The sequence below is a fragment of the Peromyscus californicus genome, unplaced genomic scaffold, assembly GCF_007827085.1.
Source record: "Peromyscus californicus insignis strain IS unplaced genomic scaffold, ASM782708v3 Scaffold_5__1_contigs__length_169319896, whole genome shotgun sequence".
NCBI classification, from domain to species: Eukaryota; Metazoa; Chordata; class Mammalia; order Rodentia; family Cricetidae; genus Peromyscus; species Peromyscus californicus.
In genome coordinates, this window is record NW_026294573.1 from 112,012,324 (window position 1) to 112,024,865 (window position 12,542).

Consider the following 12,542-nt stretch of genomic DNA (forward strand, 5'->3'; position numbering starts at 1 on the left):
ATGATTTCCTGCCATCTACTCCTCTTAAGTGTGTCTTCTTTTTGTTTTAGAGCTTTCAGGTATGCTGTTGAGTCACTAGTATGGGATCTCTTCAAATTCTTCATGAAGGCACTTAATGCTATGAACTTTCCTCTTAGCACTGCTTTCATGGTGGACCATAAGTTTGGATATGTTGTGCGTTCATTTTCACTGAATTCTAGGAAGTCTTTAATTTCATTCTTTATTTCTGCCTTAATACAGCAGCCATTCAATAGAGAGTTGTTCAGTTTCCATGAATTTGTAAGCTTTCTGTTGTTGCTTAAATCCAGCTTTAATCCATGGTGATCTGATAAGATACAGGGGGTTATTTACATTTTTTTATCTGTTGAGACTTACTTTGTGGCTTAGTTTTTTTCTTTTTTATTTTTTGAGACAGGGTTTCTCTGCGTAGTTTTGGTGCTTGTCCTAAATCTCACTGTGTAGACCAGGCTGGCTTCAAACTCACAGAGATCTGCCTGCCTCTGCCTCCTGAGTGCTGGGATTAAAGGCATGCACCACCACCTCCTGGCTTACTTTGTGGCTTAGTATATGGTCAATTTTGGAGAAGGTTCCATGTGGTGTTGAGAAGAAGTTATATTCTTTTGTGTTTGGGTAAAATGTTCTGTAGATACCTATTAGGTCCATTTGAGTCATAACATGTTAGTTTTGTTATTTCTCTGTTCAGTTTCTGTCTTGATGACCTGTCCATTGGTGAGAGTGGATTGTTGAAGTCTCCCACTATTAAAGTGTGGAGTTCCATGTGTGATTTAAGCTTCAGTAATCTTTCTTTTACAAATGTGGTTGCCCTTATATTGGGGCATAGATGTTCAGAATTGAGACATCATCTTAGTGGATTTTTCGTTTTATGAGTATGAAATGTGTGGGAGCCCAAATACTTAAGAGAATCTGAGCTTGCTTTACCCAGCAGGGCTGCATAATGGATGATTTGGCCACGGATGTGTTTACTGGGTGTTTGGAAGGGTCTACACTTGGCTGTGTAGTGTGCTTTGATCTTGCAAGGGGAAGGTCTTTTGCCTTTCTCCTTGGCATATTATAAAAAACTCTTTTAAATAAGCAAAGGGGCTATTGGGTATTGACCCAGGCCCTCCCAAAGCTTTCCTGTGTCTCTGTCTTTCTTTTTGTCATCAAGTTCTATCTTTCTATCTGATGTTTTCTTATCCCTCTCTCCTCCACATAGGAACTGTTTAATAGGTAGGAATAGGTTGGAGCTGGACTCTCACACATGGTGCCCAACATGGGGCTTAGGTACATAAGATAAAAGAGAGGGGCACCACGGTTAAAGGGGCATACCTGGTAATGAATTAAGTTAAGGTGGTGATATTCTATTCTTCAGAAGTAAAATTGTAAATACAAAGCAGAATAGTTCAAATTAGGCTGCAACAAGTACCTCTCTCTGTCTCTGTTTCTCTCTCTCTCAATCTTTATCTACTAAGTTAGGTCTATGAATGTAATATAAGTAAGTCATAGAGTTTGAGAAATGTAGGTTTAGATATAGGGATAAGTATATAGTGAAGGTATAATAGAAACTTAGAGTAGGATAGATTTTTCTATAGCATGGGACCTGAGACACACAAAGCAGCATCCAGGACTGAACAGCTACTGCAGATTTGGCGGTCTGAGAGAGCAGCTTCAGATATCCCCACCACAAGCACAAGCAGTGGCAGGAGCCATGGGTGACCAAGCATCAGTAGCTGAGACCTGGGACATCATCCTGTTCTGGGCAGCAGGTGCTGAGAAAGCAGTATGAGCAGCAGGGGTCTGCCTACTTTCTGTTGTGAAAAAGCCTTGGTGAGCTGGGTTTTTTCTCTTTCTTCTATTCCTATTATTCTTAGGTTTGGTCTTTTCATGGTGTCTCAGATTTCCCAGATGTTTTGTGTTAGGAATTTTTTAGATATAACATTTTCTTTGACCAATGAATCTATCTCCTTTATTGTGTCTTCAATGCCCGAGATTCTGTCTTCTATCTCTTGCATTCTGTATTGTCTTCTATCTCTTGTATTCTGCTTGCATCTGTAGTTGTTGCTCATTTACCCAGATTTTCTATTTCCAGAATTCCCCCTGTTTGTGTTTTCTTTATTGCTTCTATTTCCATTTTTAGGTCTTAAACTGTTTCCTTCACTTGTTTGTTTCTTCTTGGTTTTCTTTAAGAGATATATTTGTCTTTTCCTCAACTTCTTTAAGGAAATTTTTCATTTTCTCTTTAAGGACTTCTATTATTTTCATGAAGCTATGTTCAAGTTTATTTTCTTGTGCTTCAGCTGTGTTGGATTGTTCAGGCCTTGCTGTCGTAGGATAACTGGGCTCTGGTGGTGCCATGTTGTTCTTTCTGTTATTGATTGTGTTCTTTCACTGGCATTTAGGCACTGGGCTTAGGATGATTATAGGTCTAGGTATTGATTCCTGTGTATGTCTTTGTTGGATGGGTTTTTTGTTCCTTGGTTCTCTTTCCTTTCAGGTCTTCTGGCCTAAGTGGCCAAGGGTTCCGATGCAGTGAACCTTCAGGTCCAGTAGGGTGTCTCTGTTGGGGTTCTGGAGGGTCCTCAAAATCTCTGGGATTTTAGGTGTCAATGTTGTCTCTGAGGGTCCAAGTACCTGTGTGGCCTCTGGGGTTCTGGGTACCTCCTTGGCCTCTGGGATTCCTAGTATGTCATGGCCTTCAGTACAGCAGAAGTTTTCTGCCAGGGCTGGGGTCCATAGATCTGGCATGGCCTCCTGTAAAACAGAAGTCTTCTTTCGAAGTTGTAGGCCAGAATATGGAACCCAGGGGAAGGAGCGCAGTTGGGTTTGTCGGTTGGGCTTAAAGGGCTTTAGTGGGGGGTGATAGTATCTTACCTGGGGTCCCCAGGACCAGCTTTGTCTCCAATAAAGCTTCTAGGTCTGCGGGCCAGAGTATGGAGCCTAAGGTGCAGTCTCAATTTCATTTCTCTCTACTACTGAATAGTATTCCATACTGTGTGTGTACCACATTTTTATTTTCCATTGTTTGGTTAAAGAACATATAGATTGCTTCCATTTCCTAGCTATTGTGAATAGGACAGCCTTAGCAAGTATCTGTGGAGTAGGATTTCAAGTCCTTTGGGCATATGCCAAGGAGTGGTATAGCTAGGTCATATGGTAGATTCATTTTTAGTTTTTTGAGAATTCTTCTGATTTACATGGAGGCTATATCACTTTACAACCCCACCAACAATGAATAGGGGTTCCCTTTACTCCAGCATTTGTTGTCTATCATTCTGTTGATCTTTGCCATTCTGATGAAGGTGTGAGGAACTCTCAAAGTTGTTTTCGATTTGCATTTCCCTAATTACTAGGGACAGTGAACAGGAAATAGTACTTGCCAGCATTGGCCATGTATTTCTAGCTTTAGAGTCCAAAGAATGTGGGAGTAAAGAGGTTATGGAATCTTCCTCCAGGGTTAAAGAAACCTGCCAAGGCCAGGAATGTGTCAGGGGACTTACTGCATGGAGGGCATGAGCAGCCATTGCCTAAAGCTGTGAAAGTAAAGTCTAGAATGGCTGGAGATTCCATGGTGTTGGAGGTGCCACAGCTGTGTGATGTCTGCTGAGGAGAGTTGCATACAGGAAGTGGAACCAGCAAGAGAGAGAGAGAGAGAGAGAGAGAGAGAGAGAGAGAGAGAGAGAGAGAGAGAGAGAAAGAGAGAGGTGTCACAGTTAGCACACTTGAAAGAGTGGGAGATTGAAGAGCCATCTAAGCCCTTTTCCATCAGCTACAGAGTTACAGAATTTGAAGATTGCCCTGCTGGGCTTCAGCCTTGCTTTCGTTCAGTATTTCCTCACTATAACCCCCTTTCCTCCCTTTTGAAATGGCAGTGTATGTTCTGTGCCACAGTATGTTGGAAGTATGTAATTTTCTTTTTTATTTTATAGGGAGTTACAATGGAGAGATTTCCTTGAATTTTAGAAGAGATATTGAACTTTAAACTATTATACAGTGTTGAGACTATGAAAGAGTACGGGGAACATTTGAAGTTGCACTGAATGCATTTTGCATTATGATATGGCTATAAGCCTATGGGGACCATGGAGTGGAGGAGGAGTAGATTGGGGGTGGGGACAGAGGGAGGGTAGGGGGCAGGGACTGGAAGGAGAGAAGGGAGGAGAACTGGGGCTAGGATGTAAAATAAATAAACAATAAAAAAGAAAAATGAAGTCATGAACTTTGCAGATAGATTGATGGAAGTAGAAAAAAAAAATCATATTGAGTGAGGTAACCCAGACCCAGAAAGACAAAAGTCTCATGTTCCCTCTTACTGAAGGCTCCTAGCTCCAAATCTTCAGATGTGAATACATAGCTTGTAGTAACTACAGAAATCAAGAAAGTAAAATGGGTCCATTGCCAGGACAGAGGGATTGAGAGACAATAGATAGGGGGATGCAGAGTATAAGTAATCTGATCAGGGAAAAGGGAAAAAGGCGGGTTCCTTAGGTAGAGAGAGGGAGGTAAATACAGAAGAGGGTAAGAAGAGAGTAAAGGGGAAGAGCAGGATACAAGTGATCTAACAGGGGAAATGGGAAAGGAGGGGTCTTTAGAGAGAGGGAAAGAAGGTAAATACAGAAGAAGAAAGGGAGTAGATAAAATAATAATTAAGATGCCTGAAAAAGCCATAAAGAATTATACTATTTGTAGATGTAACAGTCTTATTACATAAGAAACACAGAGTCAAATGCAGAGTTAAAAGCCCAAGAAGTCAGAGCAGTAGCTAGGAGCTGAGACTTAAAACTGCCTTCTTACCTTCCTGCCGCTGCCATCCTTCCCCTCAGAAAGAGGCCTACTTCCTGTGTGTCTGTCTTTTTATTGACTTTCTGTTCTGCCTTCTTATTGGTTGCAAACCCAACCACATGACCTCCTCGTCACTGCCTGTCTATACAGACCTCTAGGTCTCTATGGTTGGTATTGAGATTAAAGGCATGTGTCTCCATGTTGGTTGTATCCTTGAACACACAGAGATCTGCCTGACATGTGATCGGGATTAAAGGTGTGCGCCACCACCGCCCGGCTTCTGCTATGGTTTGCTATTAGCTCTGATCCCCAGGCAATTTTATTTATTAACATACAAATAAAATCACATTTCAGTACAAATGAAAAATCACCATAACTATTAAATATTTATCTAAAAACACTGCTTAATTCCATTTATAAATACACATATATAGTTTTAATGAGCTTTTCTCAACTGGGCTGGCAAATTCTCCTTCCAAGAGTCAAAGAGTACCTAACAAAACCCCCAGTACTAAATGTGAGAAACTCTTCTGACTTGTTGGCTAGGGCTGTCCAAGAGACTCCTAAAACATACAGCCTATTGCTGTTGTCCTTTGTTGCCCCCTGGTGGTGGAAGGTAAGTCACTATTACTGAAGACACCATGCACTTCAGACACAGGGCCCAGAGACCCATGAGCTGGAACTGACCTGAATGCCACCTTCCTGAGTACTAGCTTTCATGTACCAGAAGGCACCTTGCAGATTTCCAAAGAAGGGAGGCAACCAACAATCCTATCCAGCTAGGTTGCTCATGAACCACATCCAAGACCAGCTTGGCATGATAACCATATGGGTGCAGTAGTGGCATGAATACCTGGTAGTAACCAACAATTCCCTAATTTGATTTAAGACCTTCTCAACAAGAGGGAAAATATTCCTGGTACTGGAAATCTAGCTAATTACTCAGCACTAGTGAAGTCAATGTTATTGGGAGAGAATCTACAACCTAACTACAATCTATAAACATTTGTCCTTATAACCATAGATAAGTGTTGTCTGCATCCATCATCAAGGAAATTCTCTTTCCAACAGATGGAGACCACTATAGAAAACCACAACCAATCAAAATGCAGAGTTGTTACACCCAGTCTCAATGGACATAATCTACAAAACACTCCCACACCTAAGGTTCAGGGAGTGTTGTGGAAGAGAAAGATTGTAAAAGCAGGAGAGGTAGTATTCCCCAAAGAAGATTACACCTATCAGTTGTCCAGTGCTAAGTGGTCAGCCTTGAAAACATATACACAAGTAACATTGCATGGATGGAACAGGTTTGATTTAGGAATATATATGTGTATACATATCCATATGTGTCAATATATACATACACATACACATATGCACATGTAATAACAATTGGAAAAAGAAGCCATGTATTTGAAGGAGAGTGGAGAGGGGTATTTGGGAGGTTTGGGGGAGGAAAGGAAAGGGAGAAATGCTAAAATTATAATATAAAAATAATCCGATTATCCTGAAACTAACCAGTATAGGAATGGGCATAAATGTTTTTAAATAGCTATGTGATGTTTTTACAGTTTCAGAAAATAAGTGGCTTCCATAATCTAGCTCATGGCAAGATTCCTTTTGACTGCATGATGTATTACCTCCTTCCCTTGATCCTAGATAAATAATCTGAAGGAGGACATACTCCACACATATTCTGTCAATGTCTGTTTTTCTGAGATTGGCACATATTTCAAATTTTATTTTGAGCTACACCTAGGGAGAAAAACATCCTTAATACCTTCTTTACTTATTTTTAATGCCTTTTCTTATTTTTTAATATTTCCCTTTCCTAGTTTCAAATATTTTCTTTTCTTAGTTTTTCATCTTTTCCTTTCTGATTTTTAAGAAACCTTCCTCCTTCTTCCAGGCATTCTCCTTCTGATTCCCTTATTCTTTTCCTGTGTCTTCTCAAGTTCTCTCACTCAGCTTTATCCCTTTCTTGTTTTTTTTCTCTTCTATCTCAGTTTTCCTTTATTTCATCATCTAATCTCTGGTGACGACGAGATGGTTTGTTTGTGAACTAGGATATAACTCAGTTTATTACATACAAGAATCCCTTTTGCTGGACATTTCAACTACAAAGAGGTTAGGAGAAGATTCCAAATCAAAAGTCAAGGCTCTTAAAGCTATCAGCAAAAACAACAAAGCCCTGTGTCTGAATTACTTTTTCTTTTCTGTCTTTCATCTTTGCTCTGAGAAGGAATTTTTTAGGCTTGTTGTGGATTTTTACAAGAAGGGGCCTTCTGTCCCTGTCCTGGCACTAAAACAACTCTTCAAGGTCACCTGTAACCTTCACCTGTAACCAAAATCACTTGTAACCTTGATTGTGTCAGATTCGATGGCCACCATTGCATCTGACTCTCACTTGATCTTCTTGGGTTGCTTTGTTGGCCTTCTGCCTTTCTTTTGGATGCTGGCCACTTCTGCTCAATCACCTCAGCTGATACCAATACTTTCTTTATTTAACATGCTTGGGTGCCCAATGTCAGCTCCTGGCCTATTCATTTATCCATGCAAATTCTCTCCCTAGATGAACATTTGTGCCCTGAGCCCTTCTAAATATAAATGACACATCTGGACTTGCCTCTACACTCCAGATTTCTGACAGAAAGAGGCCTAGTCATACAGAAATCTCCACTTGACAAAGATTATCTGACATTTTCATTTGTAATGGACTCACAAGTTGAACCACAACCAATTGGAACAGAACTCTAAATCCATTGCCACTCATCGTCCCAACAGGCTTTTCTCCCAGCATCTGATTCTAAGTGGTTATCACTGGCCATCTACCCAATGCTCAACTAAAGCCTACTCCCAGCTCGGTTCCAGCACCATTAGCTCTACCTTTGAAATAAGGTAGAAGTCTAGCTACTGTTTGCAACTCAGCTGCCTTGCTCTTGTCTATACCCCAACTTCCCTAGGCTGCAGGTCTCCAGTTGTTTCCAGAGGTTGTTCTGTCAGTACACTTGTCCTCGTGGTGGCACTTTCTCTACACACAGTAGCTAGGATAACTTTCATAAGCGCGCATCATTCTTCCCTTTGCTAATGACCTCTTCGAATGTCCTTACCCCAATCTTGGTATTCTCTGTAATTTGCTTCTTCTGTGGTTGGACCTCTTGAAAGCTTAGACCTTTTTTATGCTTGCTGGTTTCTCTCTCATAGGTAACATAAGAACAAATAATTAAGCCAAGTGTGGTAACACACACATTTAATCCCAGAACTTGGGAAGCAGAGGCAGATGGATCTCTGTAAGTGTGAGGCCAGCCTGGTCTACATAGTGAATTCCAGGACAGCCAGGGCTATATAGAGAGACCCTGTCACAAAAACCCAAACAAAACCAACAGTTAATTATGGATCTGAAAATTCTTTAAGCTATTTATTAGGTATAGGTGAGAGCTTCCTGTGAACCTCCTCACTTTTAATAAGTCTCAAAGATTAGAACTTCAGGAATGGCATTCAGTTGCCCATGGTCTAACAGACACTACTAAAGAGAGCTGTGGAAAGTAGTGTGGACTTGGAGAGAAAAAAAGGCAAAACCGTGGGAGAATAAATAGGAGAGCAAAACACAAAGGGAGGTGGGTGGTTTCACAGTGAGGCACAAACTTCCTTATCTTGTAATTCATATTATTGTAAAATATCATAAACTGAGCTGTTAGAGAAAGAGGAGTAATGAAATGATATTAATTAGCTTCATATTAATTATGCTAAATACTCTTTCTGAAAAAGATCTAAAAATGGTTTAGAAAGAGCTAATGATGTTTATATTATTGGGCAATGTGTCTATAATAAACATTAATTATATGGTATTAAACCAGTCCATAGAGCTTTTGAAATGTACAACACGTTAATAAAACAGCAGAAACCTAATTGCTACTCTTAGATTTTAGAACTGAAATAACTTAATGATAAGAAATATTTTAATGAGGAAAAACACGCACAAAACATTTTGTGTAATGTAGTGTTTCAGTGTAGGGAAAAAATGTGAAAGTCACTAAAATCAAAAGAATTACTCAAACCTTATAACCTAGATAAAACTGTTAAATTTCTTCTTATTTCTAACATAGCTTATTGTGTGGGTTTCAGAGCCTTTTATAAGTCAGCCACTAGAGAGCAAACTTCTTCTTTTTATCAGGCTGTAGCTTTACTATTATTTTTTTTAAAAAAAAAAAAACCCTCACACCATATATATAGGTAGCCTCAGAATACCACATTATCTGACTGTAAAATCTGATCATATAGCTTCCAAGTGCCTGGGGGCAGTGGTGAGGGATGGAAGTGGGAATTTTGAGGCCATTTATATTAAAAACGTAAGAAAGAACAAGTAAGATGTGGTTATGTTGAGCCTCCTTCCTGGGGTGAAAATGAAACCTGCTGCTAATGGAGCCTAAAGTCTTATATTTCATCCCATGTATGAAATATGACAGGCACTGTTGGCTCTGACAGGCATCTTGGGCCTTTTTCTAGTTTAAGTCTCCAGAGGGGCCAGAGAAATGATGCTGTTTCCAGATAAAGTGTGCATAGATTACACTGTCGACTACCTCTGCCACATTCAGTTCCAGAGGCTCTGGCCGGAAAAGAGAAAGCTGCTGCTTTAAGAACATTTGCATCATTGGACTAACCTTCATGTGGATATTTCTTCCAAAGGTGAGCATGGTACCCCCCAAAACATTAATGTGTAACCTACCAAAGGACACCCAGGAACAGAGGAGAGAATGCAAGGGGGTGCATAGAAGTCTTTGTTTCCAGGCTCCAGAGTCTTTGTAAGCCTTCTTGCCAGAATTGAGAGATAATTAACTGAGTCAAAGCCTTGCTTTCCTGGTGGCTGTTTAACAGTTGGCCAGAGGGATGCTGGGTGGAAGAAAGTTATTGGAATCAGATTTTATCTCTGTTTTCTGGGCCTTGGGACATCAGAGTGTTAGTTGTCCACATTGAACAGCTATTACATTACAAAAAGTATCTAACAAAGGAGGTTACAAAATCTTCAAGGGAACGCTTCTCCAAGGTTTATTGGCTGTTCTACTTAGGTTGATTTTATATGTTGAAAGACATAGGTGAAGCTGTCGATGTGTGAATCATTTGTCTTAGTAAATTCTCCCATTTTACAGGGTTTAGCCTAACAGTTCATACTCCAGGGCCTTCAGTGGAGAGCTTTCACCTGGGCCCTGTTCCCTAGTTCATCATCCATCAGCGTAGATGCATGCCCAGCAAGGCCCTAGTATGCCAGTGCCTCCCACTATGGACACATGCTGAAGCCTTCTCAGGTGCATGGTGATCCCAGAACTCTGTAGCAAACACTCATTAAGTGAGGTCTTGTGTTTACAGGGAGAAGCTGAAATTCCTCACCCACAATAGGAGAAGCAGACTGGGCATCATTCTCTAAAGTGCTGTTGGGAGTAGGAAAGAGCAGAACTGGCAGCTTGTTAAAAGTGTTCGTTGCCAAGGTGACACCTGAATGGAGAGGTGGATACTTCCATGGAGAACTGGAAACTTAACCAAGGCTTAGGTGAGCCAGACCACCCCTAGTCTAGATGGGGAACTTTGAGCAATTTATTCAACTTCTCAGTACCACAGAGTCATAAATAAGATGCAGGTAAACATCACTATTCTATGTTCTCTTCTGGAATTTAGACTTGACTGTATTTCCAAAGGTCTGTGAGGAGTCAGCCAAGTTCTTTACTGATATACCATGGAGAACCCAAGGAAGGACCTGGAACTAAACCTGAGGGAGTCAGGCTGGCAGGCAAGTCTGGCTCAACCTGGACACTCCATGGAATAAGAGAATCAAGGCAAACAGCTGTTATATGGTATGTTTTCTTTTGGTCCAGTTTCCTGCAGGAGGGAGGATGAGAGAGAATTTCAGTAGAGACCTGAGAGAATTCTCTTTTACCTCCTATCACTAAGACTCGAGGACCATGGCAGAATCGCTTCCATGGCCTCTAACCCTACTGTAGCTTGGAATTGGGGTAAAAGCAAAGAGGATAGACAGCTCCAGAGCCCACATCCCCATTCCTATAAGGCTTCTGCTGGGGTCTGGGAGGGGCCCAAAGGGGAGTGATACCCAGCAAAAATAGTATCTTCCTTTATGTCAGATAGCATTGTTCCTGGGCACATTCCAGAGAGACCCTGGGAGTGCTCAGAATGTTAGGTGGATAGATGCTGTGCTGGGGAAGAGAGGCTGACAGGGCCAGAGATGCACATAACAGTTTATTATTTCTTCCTTTACCTGTTGAACCATCTTGCTGACCCCATAATTATATTTCAATTTTTAGTTAATACCTGTTTATTTCCATTGTCATTACCGTGTGGGTATTGTTCAATACCGACCTCAGTACTACAGTGTGGCTACATTTTCTTTCTTTTGTAGACCTTTTGGTTTTGGATGTTAAAGCTGGTTATTTTCACTTGATTCACTTTTTTTTGACATATCATAATTCTTATCCATTTGAAAAGCTTTAAAAATGGCTTTTTATATAAGTTTCACATGGTCAAATCTGTCATATAATTTGTCATTTCTATTTTATTCTGTAGAATTCCTTCTGACCCTTCTAACCTCCATTCCATTCCTAAGACAAGTGTCTCTAGATTTTTTTCTTACTGATGGGCTATCATCAACTTTGTTTTGGGCACATTGTAATACAGCCAGCTTTCCATATATGCATATGATTATGCACCTCCAGATACAACTAGCTATGAACCCCCAAACATTTTTTTTAACTTGTATCTATAGTGGCCAAACTCCTTTCTTGTCATTATTACCTAAACAATATATCATAGCAATCATTTTTATGATGTTTATATTAAATCAAGTTTAATATATAATCCAGAGATTATTTGGGGGTCTTGTGTATTGATTATATGCAAATTAAGCAAGATTTTATGTAAGGGACTTGGATGTCTATGGTGATATTTTATTTGTGCTGAAATGTGATTTTATTTGTATGTTAATAAATAAATTTTCCTGAAGATCAGAGGTCATAGCCATTAAGCAGAAGTCTGACAGTGGTAGCACATGCCCTTAATCCGATCACATGGCAGGCAGAGTCTCTGTGTGTTCAAGGACACAGCCAGCATGGTGACACATGCCTTTAATCCCAGTACCAACCATAGAGACCTGGAGGTCTGTATAGACAGGCAGTGATGAGGAAGTCATTTTGTTGGGTTTAGAGCCAATGAAAAGGCAGAACAGAAAGGCAATAAAAAGACAGGACCCAGGAAGAAGGTCTCTCTCTCTCTCAGGGGATGGATGGCAGCGAGTGGTCTTAGGTCTTGGCTACTGCTCTGATCTCTGGGCTTTTAACTCTTTATTTGGCTCTGTGTTTCTTATTTAATAAAACCCTTTAGAATTTCATCTACAGATGTCTTTGGAAAGGAGTCATACAGTTTCCTACAAGTACAGAAATGATTGTATCTCTAACATTTGTATCATTTATTTGTTGATGTTTCTTTTCTGTAAATAAAGTAGAATGTACATATTGAAACAAAAATATTAAAAGGCTAACAAAAAGATAAATAAAAAGAAAGTATCTTTTCCTTTCTGTGCCCTAGTTTTTAACCCTTCATTCTGCCAAGCTAGCTCATAGTGGCTGTCTAGGGACTTTGCTTTACTATCGACCCTGGAATTCCTCTTGTGTATTTCTTATAGTGGGCCTTATTTCCTAGGCTTGTGTTCTCTTCTAACTACCTGTACTAGCATCTTCTAGTAGCTTCCTAAGTAAAGG

At 40.3% G+C, this 12,542-nt stretch overlaps 1 long non-coding RNA gene across 3 annotated transcripts in view; it reads left to right on the forward strand.

Moving 5' to 3' along the window:
- LOC128097459 (uncharacterized) overlaps positions 1-12,542 on the forward strand; it is an 80,489-nt gene that overhangs the window by 38,984 nt on the left and 28,963 nt on the right. For 2 of the 3 annotated variants that reach the window (XR_008213864.1, XR_008213865.1), the window contains exons 1-3: positions 9,039-9,468; positions 10,147-10,327; positions 10,453-10,628. This is a non-coding gene — a long non-coding RNA (uncharacterized LOC128097459). Of the gene's footprint in view, positions 1-9,038; positions 9,469-10,146; positions 10,328-10,452; positions 10,629-12,542 lie in introns of those variants that run through there. The other variant, XR_008213866.1, reaches the window with a different exon arrangement.